The sequence below is a fragment of the Lolium perenne genome, chromosome 6, assembly GCF_019359855.2.
Source record: "Lolium perenne isolate Kyuss_39 chromosome 6, Kyuss_2.0, whole genome shotgun sequence".
NCBI classification, from domain to species: domain Eukaryota; kingdom Viridiplantae; phylum Streptophyta; class Magnoliopsida; order Poales; family Poaceae; genus Lolium; species Lolium perenne.
In genome coordinates this window covers 219,548,803-219,562,578 of record NC_067249.2, presented here as the reverse complement: position 1 = coordinate 219,562,578, position 13,776 = coordinate 219,548,803, and the positions used below count along the sequence as shown (strand labels likewise).

Sequence of the window (13,776 nt, the reverse complement as noted above, 5' to 3'; positions counted from 1 at the left end):
ATTGACCGGGATCGGTAACTACAGGGTGCCGATTTCAAGGATCGGAAGCTCAGGGTTTACTGTCACCTGGGTCTACAAGTTGAAGGTTTAAGATAGACTTTACTCGTTTTGAAAATATGGTTTGTACTTTGATACTGAACTCCATGCATTACACGGCTTATTAGTTGACACGGAGTTCACGAATTGCATAGCTTAAGACGTTAACGTACCAAATTTTTCGATGAACTTCTTCTTTTCTCTATTAAACCGATCAAAAGCAGTACCAAAACTATCGTTCTGTTTTTCTAAGGGAATCTATCAATCAGTTTCCTAAGAGAATTATCAGATTAATTTTTAAAAAACAAAATTTATGGATCAGTTTTATTATGCACGTAGATTTGTTTTTTGTGAATGGAACGTGCCCACCTTTTCTATGGGCTCCTTTTCATCTCTATTGAACGGAACCAAACAGAACCTATCAATCAGTTTGGGTAAGTAGGGAATCTACCGATTAGTTTTTTCCTAAACAAAATTTATGGATCCTTTTTATTGTGAACATATATGTGTTTTATTAGAATCTTACGTGCCACAAGTTTATTTGTACACATATATTGTTATATGTAACACTTTTTTTTAATCTTAGACGTTAAAATTAATATCAGCGGTTTATATTTTTATAGCATATGTGGATTAACCTGGTGCCTTGAAAAGTATATAATATAATCTATACCTAATATCTATATCTATACCTACCTAATAATAAAAAAATTAAAGTTTGGGTACCACTAGAAAAAGACCAACCTTCGCGAAGCGAAAGTTGCGTCCCAAAAAACTGACGCGTGTCCGTTCCACGTGAATCCCATCCCGCGCAAGGCGCTCTTCCAATCTCGCGCGTGAGTACAGGCGCTGCCACGCGCGAGTACGCGCCGCTAGCTAAGCTCATCCTCCCGCCGAGTACGGGCTAGCTGGCTCATCAGCCTGCACGAATACGGGTGAGTCCGCCGGCGCGAATACGCGTGAGTTCTCGCGTGAGGTATGGGCGTACTCCCGCGCGCACGTAGCTAGCTATCACATGCAAAATACAAAGCGATGTTGCTAGCTCATTATATATAAGTGTATATCTTTGTTTTTTTTTATCAAAATATAGGTACATTCGCGTAGACGAACGAGTACTGTTGCGCACCCGATCGAGTACAGTTAAGCAGACGAGCGAGTACAGTCGTGCAGACGAGCGAGCACAGTCACGCACACGAGTACAGTTGCGAACAACAGACGAGTACAGTTGCACACAGGCGAGTACAAGTACAGTCGCGCACAAGAGGAGGTACAGTCGCGCACACGAGCACGTACAGTCACGCACAACACACGAGTACATTTGAACACACGAGCGAGTACAAGTACAGTCACCCACGAGCAGGTACAAACGCGCATACGAGCAGGTACAGTCGTGAACACGAGCAAGTACATGTACAGAAGTACAGTATCGCACACGAGCAGGTACAGTCGCGCGTAAGTACAGGTACAGTTCCGCACACGGGCGAGTATGTTTAGCGAGTAAAGGGAAAAATTGCACAAAATACACTAAAAATAGGAGTACTTATTACTACCTCTGTCCCAGTTCGCAAGGCAAAGTTCCAAAAAATATTTGTCCCAAAATGACTCACCTCCTAGGCACATTTGCATTTAATGTGGGAGTAAAAATGATTCATTATTGCATGCAAAAGACTTCTCCTTTCGTATCCCACCGTGTAAAACTAGGCTCATTAGTATTTTGCATGTACCATGTGTGAATTAAAGGGTAGAAAATAAAGTTTTTTTTATTTCCCAATTATTTGCAGCGCCGATATTAACGTTTTTACATGGAAATTTAGAACCAATGAGAATTCACCTTGGACCAAGATATTTGAAAACTTTGTCTTACGAACTGGGACGGAGGGAGTAGTTGAAACACGAGTACAGTTAGGTACACACCACATGTACAATCATAATATTATTGGAAGTACGAAAAAAATTATCTCCAAACCTATCAACATGGAATCTAGTATTGAAGATCTCGACGCGATGATCTCAAAAGTGAAAACGTTCGCAATTTGAACTTACAGTTCTCAAGATATTTTATTTTGAAAAAACGAATCTAGAAGAAAAAGAAAAAAACTGACACAACCCAGCCTTCTCTCTCCTCCCCCATCCCCACCTTGCTTTCCCTTGCGACACATGGCAAGCAGGGAGACCACTTCATAGAAATTTTCTGGCACCACAGCGCGCCACTTGTCGCGTGCGGAGCGAGTTGTTTTCCTTTCGCGAAGGTCGACCTTTTTCTAGAGTTTTCGTTAAAGTTTTCTTGGTTTTGTCCATCTCTTTACGCTTACGTCCAACCTACTTTGCGCCTTTGCCGTAGGCCGGCCCAGTCAAGACCCATAGTAGTTTCCGCGTGACCGTGTCCAGCTCGCGTTTGCAATCGCCCAAGCGCCTCACAGGCGACCATATAATACCGGCGCCCAAAACGGACGAGCACGGGCTCTTCGAACTCAACGCGACGCCGATGGAGGCTGAGGTTCCCGACTTCCCGGTATAAGAAAAGATGCCGGCAGACCCGGTGTGGCCGGCACTGGGAGGGACGCGCGAGAGTGCTACAGCGGCCGGCCATGGCTTGCAATCCGCTTTTAATTATCTTCCAGCTTGCCGATTGGAAGGAGTGCTGTGGTGACCGGCGGGAAAAGAAGCGACGATTTTGCCTCTGATCAGATTTCATCTTTGCTCCAGTTCCGTTTCTCACAAAAAAAAACATGGATCGTAGCTCCGTGTATTTGCAATACAGGTACGTGTAGGTTTGAAGCCTCCGCCGTCACCGCCGCCCTGTGTTCTCGGCAGCGATGGATCGATGGTGCCATTGAGGATAACGCAGCCATGCTTCAAATCAATCTATGATCGAAATTGGGGATCAAGGCGGACGACAAGAGGAAACGAACTACAGGTCGTGGTGGATGTATCGTCGGGCGCCGTCATCGTCGCCAAAATTGAGCTCATCGACGCGAGCTCTCCACACTGAAAGCGGAGAGGAGAAATTCAATATGATTCCAATGCGCTTCAGGCTGGAGAGCTGCTGCCGGACACGGAGGAGGCCGCCCGACAGGCAATCTCCCGCTCGTGGAGATCCGCGGGTAAGCTGCGATGGCGGGTGGACGCAGAGCTCGGGAGGAGGGTCGTGACCCACAAGGCGATGACGCGCAGGCTTGCTCGGGCGCGTCTAGAGGCGAGCCGGGCGGGGAAGAGGATGGGTGAAGCGGCGCGTCGAGCTCCGCGGTGACGCTGCGCTGGCGACCTAGAGAAAACAATATGAGAAAACAATATGCATTAGCTAACAGCCACGGATGCCATGGGATCACCGACCTCTCCACTTATATGCATGCACCACGTCCTTCTTGAAGAAACAGAAGAAGCTGACATGGGACCAGTCAGTTGTGATTGGTTATGTATACCAACATATCACCGGAGGGGAAACATTCAAAGTAGGCAATCACTTCTTATGCCGTGCTGATGACATGCGGCAAAGAGATATCAGCGGTGTAACCAAGTTATGTTCTTCCAACAAACAATGGATATGGATACATGAACTCGTCAGTTCGTCATCTCAAGGATTTAGTTGAAGCTATCTCGTGCGTGCAGTACGTATGACCAGTCTGCAGCGACCATTGGCTACACAGAGTACTCCGACGAGAAATAAGTTGCTATCTCTGAACGTATGTATACTTTGTTTTCCATGTGAATTGAAAGACTAAACAATATTTTCCGGCATGGCTCATATGAAAAGTCGGTAGAAACCTGCAACTTGCCACTACAGTCTTCAAACTTTGTGACCCTTCTTGATGCCAATTTTTATCCCCCATCGCAACGCACGGGTATGTTTCCTATCTATACCTAATAATAAAGGGAAAAGTGTTTCCGTGGTTTGGTCCGTCTCATTTTGGTTCGTCTGCCGGCCTTCGTCCATCACACTTTCCCTCGATCGATCTGCGATACATTGTACTCGTACAGGGTGGAAATACTAATACTAATTTGTGTCGGTTTCAAGTTGCAGGATAGTTTCTTCCGTGCGTCGCATCAAGACTCTCGCTCGCGTTGTATTTCTTTCCACCTAATCCTACCCAAACTGTTGTATTGTGATCCAAATTCATATACTAAAGGGAGGCTAACTTCTGACGAGCGAAGTGAGGCCTGTCGCCGCGGTACGGTACGGATCGTTGGCACCGCCTATATACATCTTGTAAGCCGCCGGCTAGGGTTTATCAGATTATAAGATAACCCACGACGTTTGTAAACACTCCCCGATATAGTGATGTTTTGTTGGCTGGCGTCCGTGGTTTTTCCCCTTCTGTGTTGGAAGGGGTTTTCCACGTTAAATCTTGTGTCCCATGCGTGTGTTCTTCTTTCATTTTTCGTTATTTGCTTGTCGCTTTTATAACGAGTGGTATCAGAGCCCGTGTTTCAATCTAGGGTTTTGCGACATGTCTTCCTTGAAGTTCGATCTACCGCAGCTGGATTATACCACGAGATTTTCTCTGTGGCAAGTGAAGATGAGGGCGATCCTTATCCAATCTTCTGATCTGGATGAAGCTCTTGATGGATTTGGCAAGAAAGATGCCAAGACCTGGACAGACGAAGAAAAGAGGAAAGACCGTAAGGCTTTTTCATTAATTCAGCTTCATCTATCCAACAATATCTTGCAGGAAGTGCTGGCTGAGAAATGCGCAGCGGCGTTGTGGTTGAAACTGGTATCGATCTGCATGTCCAAAGATCTAACCAGTAAGATGCACGTGAAGATGAAATTGTTCTCGCACAAGCTGCAAGAAGGTGCATCAATGATGAATCACCTATCGATCTTTAGAGAGATCGTTTTTGATTTTTTTATCCATGGAGGTAAAGTATGATGATGAGGATCTCGCTCTTATACTGTTAGTCTCGTTGCCTAATTCTTTTGTGAATTTTCGAGACACCTTGTTATACACTCGTGATGAACTAACCCTTGCCGAAGTTTATGAGGCCCTCGAGCAGAGGGAAAAGATGAAATTTATGGTGCAGGCAGAGGGTTCGTCATCTAAGGCAGAAGCACTGCAGGTCCGACGAAGGACCGAGTACAGAAACAACAACTACAGAGATAAGAGCAAGACCGACAGAGGTCGCTCAAAGTCCAAGGGACGAGATGGTAAGTTTTGCAAGTATTGCAAGAAAACTAGCCACGATATTGATGATTGCTGGAAGTTGCAGAACAAAGAGAAAAGAAACGGTACTTACCAACCGAAAAACAAATATGAGGGTGATGGTAAGGTTGTTGTTGTTTCCAGTGATAATTCTGATGGTGATTGCCTAGTTTTGTTTTCTGGTTGTGTTTCTGGTAATGATGAGTGGATCCTTGATTCTGCATGTTTGTTTCATATTTGCTGTAACAAAAACTGGTTCAGTTCTTATGAGTTTGTGCAGAGTGAAGATGTTGTGCGTATGGGAGATAACAACCCACATGAGATCGTAGGCATAGGCTCTGTTCAGATCAAGATGCATGATGGCATGACACGCACTCTGACAGATGTGAGACATGATGAGGATTGGTTTCCCGATCTTTCACGATGCACCTTGATGAATCCATAGGACCGATAGATCTTGAACCCCCTTGACAGATTCAAGGATACTCAAGCACATATGATTACTCTTGACAACTCAAGAACTCACATATCTTTATTGGATAACTAGACGAACGTCTGAGACGCCGTCATAGAGCCAACCCCGCAAGGATGGTAATAACTGGAACCCAAGGTTCTACATGATCTGAATCAAAACTAGACTGAACCTAACCCTAGTCGCCCCACCTCCTTATATGAGGGGGAGGGTGGCCGGCCAGCCCCTATTGGGCTGGAGCGCCCCACTATGGGCCTAGCCCTAGTTGGGTTGGACAGGCTCAATCCCAACGGACACACTAATAACTCTAATTTGGCCCACCACATGACCTGGCTACATTATTATTTCCTAATAACAAGACTATGATAAAATACTGGTACAACCTTAGACTTAATCAACATATCAATGGTTGTCCTAGTGTACCAGGCCTGGATATCCATATCATCCTCCCCTTCTTCAAGAAGTGTTGTCCCCAACGCGTGAGGGTCTGCTGGAAAAAGGATGGCGTTAGATAAGCAACATCGCCGGTCTTCATCCGCAAGCCTCGCCAGTCTTCCACACCTCATCCTCCCTCTCGACTAGCTTGACTTGACCTTGGCGCCCTTTGGTCTTCGACGCCATCAACCTGATTGAGACACAGGTATCCTCCAAATACAAACTAAAAATGCACCATGCATATCACCCAAAACACACAGCCATGGATCCAAATAAGCTGAAAACACCTCCTAGTGCGTCAAACATATTACCCAAAACACACATAACAAACTCCTGCACGCCATGGATCCAAATAAGCTGAATACACCCGAGTATATGCAATGTTCCGAAAACCTTGTGTCTTCCTCCTTGAAAAACAATTTTTCTGCAGCATATTTTAGACGTGGCGGACTGCATTCGGTCCCTGACTGGGTAGTACCGGACAGGAGACCGCCCTGACCCGGCCATGACTCGGTCCTTTGCATCGATACCGGGTAGGGACCGATCGAAACTGATCGCTGTGCCTTGGAGCTGCAGCTTCTGGCCATGTCGCTATGGGACTTCTGCACGCCCACCCACATGCTTGATTTCTATATTGCCTAGACTGGACACATGTTGCTCACGTACCAGCACATGACCGATCAAAACGAAGTACGTGGCCAGGGACAACACGGGTCGCCACCACCACGGCCACCTGCGGCTGCTCCCTGCCTCGACCGAATCTCCTATGGAAAAACGACGATCGGTCGTCGGCCACCTAGACTCTGCTATCCACGATCGCTAGCTGCTTGGTATTTGGAGGCAAATTCGACAAAAATAGCCCATGGGCGAAAGGAATGTCAAAAATGGACCGTCGGCGAAAGTATTTCGCAGAAATAACCCTCGTGTGCCGCGCCTGCAAGCAAGGCGTTGCAATCGTCTGTGCCACGCCATACGTCTCGGCGCGGCAGGCGTGCCAGCGTGGCCTGGCGGGCCCCAGTGCGCGGTAGTGCAACGCCCCGGGCGGGGGCGCGGCACGTACACGTGCAACGCCGGCGCCGGTGGCGCGGCACTGGCGCACGCATAAGGCCGCCCAGGCCCGCCCGACCCGGCCACTTCGTCCCTTTTCTGGTTGAGAGGAGTGGCGGCGGCTGCTAGGGTTTTCTCTCCCCCTCTTCTAATCCCCACCCAAACTTCACAGATCTGAGCCATTTCTCCGTGGATTTCGAACCCTCCAAGTTTCTAGAGGTGCTCTCCCTCATTTCTCTTGTTTTTGACCTATTGGATTCTTGTTTTTGTTGTTGCACATGTCGCAATCTTGGAATCCCTAGATATATGAATTGACCCAAATGTTATGAAATGTGTAGTTGTTTTGGCCTATTTTGGGCTCCTATGGTGTATATGATGCATTTTGCTTAAGATTGGTAGGTTAGGGTTAGTGCTATTGTTATGCTTTTGTTATGCTTTTGTTATGGTGTGTTATGATTAGGGTTAGGATTAATGTTGGCTTGGTGTATATAAAGCGGTTTGTTGTTATGTTTGTATATTTTAGGGATGGCGAGAATTGTCCATGTTCATCATGTGGACAAGGACTCTTTTTTGAAAGGAAACATTGACCCGGACCCGGATGAGGTTGACTTGGTGTTCGAGCGTAGCCCTAATTATGAAGAGGTCTTGGAACAAGTTAGGATTGATTTGAATTGGATGGACCCGAGTTATGTAGTTGAGTTGGAGGGAAGACATAATGCGGGGTTTGGAATGCATGTTCGTTGGAAGACAATGCGTATCAACTCGGAGCAACGTTGGGTTGCATACAAGGAGGTGGTGGCAGAATCACTAGATAAGGCTCTTGAGTTGTTCGCCACCAAAAAGGTTGATACAGCTTTGCACTTGGACTTGAACCGGCTTGCGTCCCCGTTGAATGGTACGAGTCATCAACCTTTGAACCAAGAGGAAATAAGCGAGCCTCGTTATAATCATGAGGCAAATGATGAGGAGGAAGAAGATGGGAATGAGGTTGAGCTTCACGAGAACAATGTTGGAGATTTGGATAAGTATTATATCCAAGAGAATATGGACCGTGAGCTCCCGTATAGTCGATGCTATGCATCAGACTCGGATGATGATGGTCCCGATGAAGAAATTGATGAAGAGGGATTCACGGCCAAGGAGGCGGAAGCCCACGAGAAGGTATTGGGACGAGATCATCGGGTACCCTTGTTTCGTGATCTTAGTCTTGCGGATGAAGCCATAGTTGATGGCGGTATGGGTGTAGTGCTTGGACCGAGGCCTATTTCTCACCGTGATGATAATCATGCGATGAATGGGATTGCTTCCGGAATAAAGTTCTCAACATTGTTGGAGTTGAAGCATTGGCTTAAGGAGTACTCGGTGAAGCATCATCGTCCGTACAAGGTGGTTCACTCGGACGTGAAGCAACGTTACACATTTAAATGTGAGGAGGATGGATGCCCTTGGGTTGTGCGTGCAAGACCATTGAAGGGAGGTCCCGATTGGCACATATCTAGTTGTGTATCAACTCACATGTGCCGAGGAATGAGGATGGATGGAAAAGATGCCAAGCACGAGCACCGACAACTTAAATCTGAGTTCATCGCATATAGGCTTTCGAACTCCATCTCGTCACTTCCAACAATGAGCATCAAGAGTGTGCAGGAGCTTGTGCAAGCTATCTTCAACTACGAGGTGAAGTACGGAAAGGCATGGAAGGCGAAGCAAGCCGCGTTCAAGATGTTGTATGGTGATTGGGAGGAAGCATATAACCAACAAAGAACATCTAATTCCTTGCACGCTTGGTCTTGCCTCCCCTCCTAGGCGGAATCTTCTGACGTGGCTCCATGTGCTCTTCTTCATCAGACTCGATGACGGCTTTCTTCCTCGCCTTCCTTGCGGCCGGAGCCTTTGCGTATGCGTCCGGTGTGTACCTATCTTGCCGTTCCTTTCTAGGCTTCAACTTGTACGCGGACCGTTTTTTCTTCACATACTTGCCCAATGGCACGTCTTCATCATCCTCATCCACCTCATGTTCACTTCCCGCCTTCAAATAGAACAAGCAATGAATGGACAACTAAAGCAAGTAGGAACACATGGTTACAGTGGCGATGTAATACCTCATCGGAAACCTCCTCGTCACGGGCAGTAGAGTTGGAGTTGTTCGCATCATCTTGGTCGGAGGGCGAGGCGGACCTTGATTGGGACGGCGTCATTATCTCAGGATCACGGCAACCAAGTAGGTTCGACAACCGACGTAGCTTCTGGCCCTGGCGCTGAAAAACCAGCAAACGGTCAAAACATGTGGATATTAAAGATGCAAAGAGCAACTAGACTATCATTCTATGGATGAACCTTCACAAATTCTCGAAATGAACTCTCGCCCTTCTCACCATGTGGAAACGAGTCCAAAGCGGTCTCATGCTCAACTGCTTGCTTCTGGATCTCTGTACGCTGTGATGCAAACAAATGACCTCATCGAAGAGAAATGCATAAAAGTTCCATAGTGAAAGGACAAACAGAAAGTAAGATATGTTACCACAAAGTTCAGCATTGGAGCAAAAGAGGTTTGGCGCCCTTCCCTAACAAGCTTGTTGTACTTCAGGGTGGCAATATCGTCGAATATCAAGGGCTCTTCCAAAATCTCATGCCCATAAGCGTCCGAAAGGATCTGAACACGGGTGTTGTCAAGAAACCAATGGAGGTACTGGTTGAAAGCATCCTCGCTATGTTCTTCATATTGGATTCCTTTCGCTTTTTTCTGTTCCTCCACTCGCATGACGAATTTCTTCACAAACTTCTTATGAATGTTGTGCCAATCCGTCTTCTTGGTCCTCCTCCTGTCAAAGCTGCGAATGGAGAAACCCATGTCAATGATGCGAATGGAAAATACAAAAAGAGCTAGAAAGGAGGTCTCACCCGTGAAGTACTATACTCGTGTCCTTCCATTCAGGCGGGCAAGGCTGAAGTAATCCAAATTGTCTCATAACCCGCTGTGGCATATGATGCTCAACGGCCCACATGCATACCAAGGGACAATGCATATACCAAAGATGAGCTTCCGCCATGCAAGCCGGGTTAAGTGTGAATGTTGAAGCGTTACCAAGCGCCGATCGAGGACCATATGGCTCCTATTCCACCTAGATTGTATCACAATGATGTCAAAAAGAAAGTTACAAAAACACCGTGCATTGGACTTATGGGATGAAAATATTCACCTGCTCCGGTGTTAGGTTATCAAACTCATTGGTGTACGTCTGATAGGCCGCTACTGGGTCTCCACTGAACTCGGAGACAATGTCCCACTGATAAGCCCAAGTGGGTCGCCACAACGGGTTGCCGTGATCATTGTAATTCTTGTAATCGAGAACACGAGGCCTTCCGACAGGGAAGCGCTCCCAGCTCCAAATTGATAGAAGAAGCAACGGACCACCAATGCAAGCGTCCTTACCGATCCTGCAACAAGCTTCGTCCAACTACACAAAAAAGGGAACAAATATTAGTCTTCTCCCAAAATGGAGATGTAATGTAGAAATGGGTTAGGGTTGATACAAGTGATTACCTGACGGTACAAGAAGGCCAATGCCGCCGAACCCCAACTCCATTTAGTCTCCATTTTGGTTAACGCCTTCAACCAGTGCCACTGAGCGGTATTCCCACTGCAGTCAGGAAATAGAGTTCTGGTGATAACATACCACACATACACACGTGCGTACAGCTTAATCACATCACGGCTGGCTCTCTCCGGGCATGTCTTGAAGTTCTGTGAGATCCAAGTGAAAGTAGCCCCGGCAGAGACCCTTAATTTCTCACCCCTCTTGTTTATAATCTCATCAGGAGCCTTGCCAATAAGGTCAAACATCTTGCCACGCCAGTCTTCACAAGATGTGTCGATACATAGTGGCTTCCCCTCAATGGGGAGTGCAAGTATCATCGACATGTCCTGCAAAGTCACGGTCATCTCACCAGTTCGGAGGTGAAAACTATGCGTCTCCGGTCTCCACCGATCAACAAGAGCAGTGATGGCGGAAGGGTTCATGCTCGGTGTCCGCCGGGTCACCATATGGATGAATGGAAGTAGACCTAGCGGCTCGATGTACTCCGTGTACCGCTCATCGTATGGCATCTTCTGTAAGGACGAGGCCTCGTGACACCTAAGTCGGAGGGGTCCAAAGACCTACACAAATAGAAGCCTCGTTATTACATATGCATATAGCATTGGAAAACAATATGTACCACTAGGTTTATTTCTATTACCTGCTTCTTCTCGGACATTAAGTACGCACGGTGTCTAGTATCGTAGTGAGGTTCGAGAAGCGACATCCTACACATATGTGAGCAATAGTAACAACATAAGAGCTAATATGTGAGCAAATGTGACAAAATATAAAATAATATGTGACCATGACACTACAAAATCTAGCACACGTACAAGACCCAAACAATATTAACACAAATGCTATTCACATCCTACAAGATAAAAAATGGGTATAAATTTCTAGATATCTTGATGAACTAGGGTTTCCCAAAAGCTATATGTGAGCATTTGACTTCAAAATCTAGGCCACAAAAAAACTAAACAATAGTCACACCTCTTGTTATGGCCATGCTACAATATTGGTTTCTAGAACTATTGATGAACTAGGTTGCCAAATTTCTTCACATTTTCGAATAAAAGAGATGGGGATTGAGAGGGAAAATACCTTGGAGATAGGTGGGGAGCAAGATCCCGGATTGGAGGAGGAAGAGAGGGTGGGTTGGAGGAGGGACAGAGGGGACAGCAACCGCCGCCGACGACGCCGCCGCTGCCGCCGACGCCGCCGCCAGGTGCCTCCCGCGCCGCCTGGAGCCTCCCGCGCCTGAGCCTCCCGAGTCTGGAACCCTAGCGAAAAGGGACGAAGTGGCCGGGTCGGGCGGGCCTGGGTGGCCTTATGCGTGCGCCAGTGCCGCGCTACCGGTGCCGGCGTTGCACGTGTACGTGCCGCGCCCCCGCCCGGGGCGTTCCACTACCGCGCACTGGGGCCCGCCAGGCCACGCTGGCACGCCTGCCGCGCCGAGACGTATGGCGTGGCACAGACGATTGCAACGCCGTGCTTGCAGGCGCGGCACGCGAGGGTTATTTCTGCGAAATAGTTTCGCCGATGGTCCATTTTTGACATTCCTTTCGCCCATGGGCTATTTTTGTCGAATTTGCCGTATTTGGAAGCCCACGAATCAAACATGCAGGAATCGATCGGCAGAAACACGTCCTACCCACATACATGGAATTTCTTTAGCGCCTAGATGTGCTGCTGCCCTACTCCACGTGCGCGTTGACAGGAAGGGATCCTGGACCCTAGCGGCGCGCGATCGAAAGTGGACGTGCATCTAGACTCTTCTCCTTTCCACAACCGCGTGCTGCTTCCTCCTTCCTGCGTGGCCGCAGCCGCCACCAGCAAACAGCAACAAAAACTTCTCGAGTAGCTTGCAATCTCTCGATGTATCCAAACAGACCACACGCAGTTCCACGATCCTCACTTTTCTTTGAGCAGATCAACTCCACCGCCAGAAAATAACTACGATCAGCACACCAAAAACTCTGATCTTGAAACTTGACTCTGCCGCCCACTTCCTCCTTCTCGATCTTCACCAACAGCATGGCAGCGACGTACCCAATGGTGGCCATGGCAACCGAGCAGAAACAACCGAGCAACAAAGCAATCTGCACCGTGATCAACCTAGCAATCTGATACCACATGATGAGGATTGGTTTCCTGATCTTTCACGATGCACCTTGATGAATCAATAGGACTGATAGATCTTGAACTCCCTTGACAGATTCAAGGATAATCAAGCACATATGATCACTCTTCACTAGTGGAAAATAGGCCTTTTGTGGCGGGTGGTAAGGGCCTTTAGTCGTGGGCGGCCATCCGCGACAAGCAAGGCGCGATAAAAGGTAGGCCTTTTGTCGCGGGTCGCTTACGACCCGCGACATAAGGTCCACCACGTGGCAGCCGCGGGGCGCGCAGGGCACAGGCCCTTTTGTCGCGGGCGGTATTACCACCCGCGACAAAAGGCCATCTACATGGCACGCGCACAACGCTGCTGCTTTAGGGTTTGAGGGGTGCAGCACCCCCCCCCCCCCCCCGCGCCACCGACCGCCTGTTATTTCATTTTTTTCATTCGAAAAAAAAGTTGCATATATTTGTACGCTACTAGAAGTTGTACACGTTCATTCATTATATATATATATAGATCGATCAAACAAATATTGGAAGCAAAAGTCGATTCCCCTTACACATATTCGTAGATTCCCTACATATATACATGGAGCTCACGATCGACAAGCGGTACTAACGACCGTCTATTTGGAGGTAGAGCATCTATTTGGACTAAACAAGCCTTTGTTGTTTATTACTTCTCTAACCAAAAGTCCCGCCAGTTCCTCCGCGATTCCTAGTGCGTGTTCCTTTGTTGGAGTCTGTCCCGCATGAAGTCGACCTATATACGAAAATGAGATGAGTATGACTATATCAGTCTTGATAACGAAATATTGATGATAATAAATAAAGTTGTGAATGTTATTGCTTACGTCGAATTTATTTTTGTTCTGCTTCTCAGTGGTTAACATGCGAATGGACTCGCAAACGTAGTATCCGCATAGATTCGTCCCTTGTGGCT

The 13,776-nt window shown here is 47.4% G+C and overlaps 1 long non-coding RNA gene across 1 annotated transcript; it reads right to left on the bottom strand.

Moving 5' to 3' along the window:
* Nucleotides 1-10,703: 10,703 nt before the first annotated feature.
* LOC127310045 (uncharacterized) lies at nt 10,704-11,856 on the bottom strand. The gene is made up of 3 exons (XR_011746792.1): nt 11,817-11,856; nt 11,371-11,437; nt 10,704-11,290 (listed from the first exon to the last, which is right to left on the bottom strand). It is a non-coding gene; the product is annotated as an uncharacterized lncRNA (long non-coding RNA).
* Between the last annotated feature and the right edge of the window lie 1,920 nt (nt 11,857-13,776).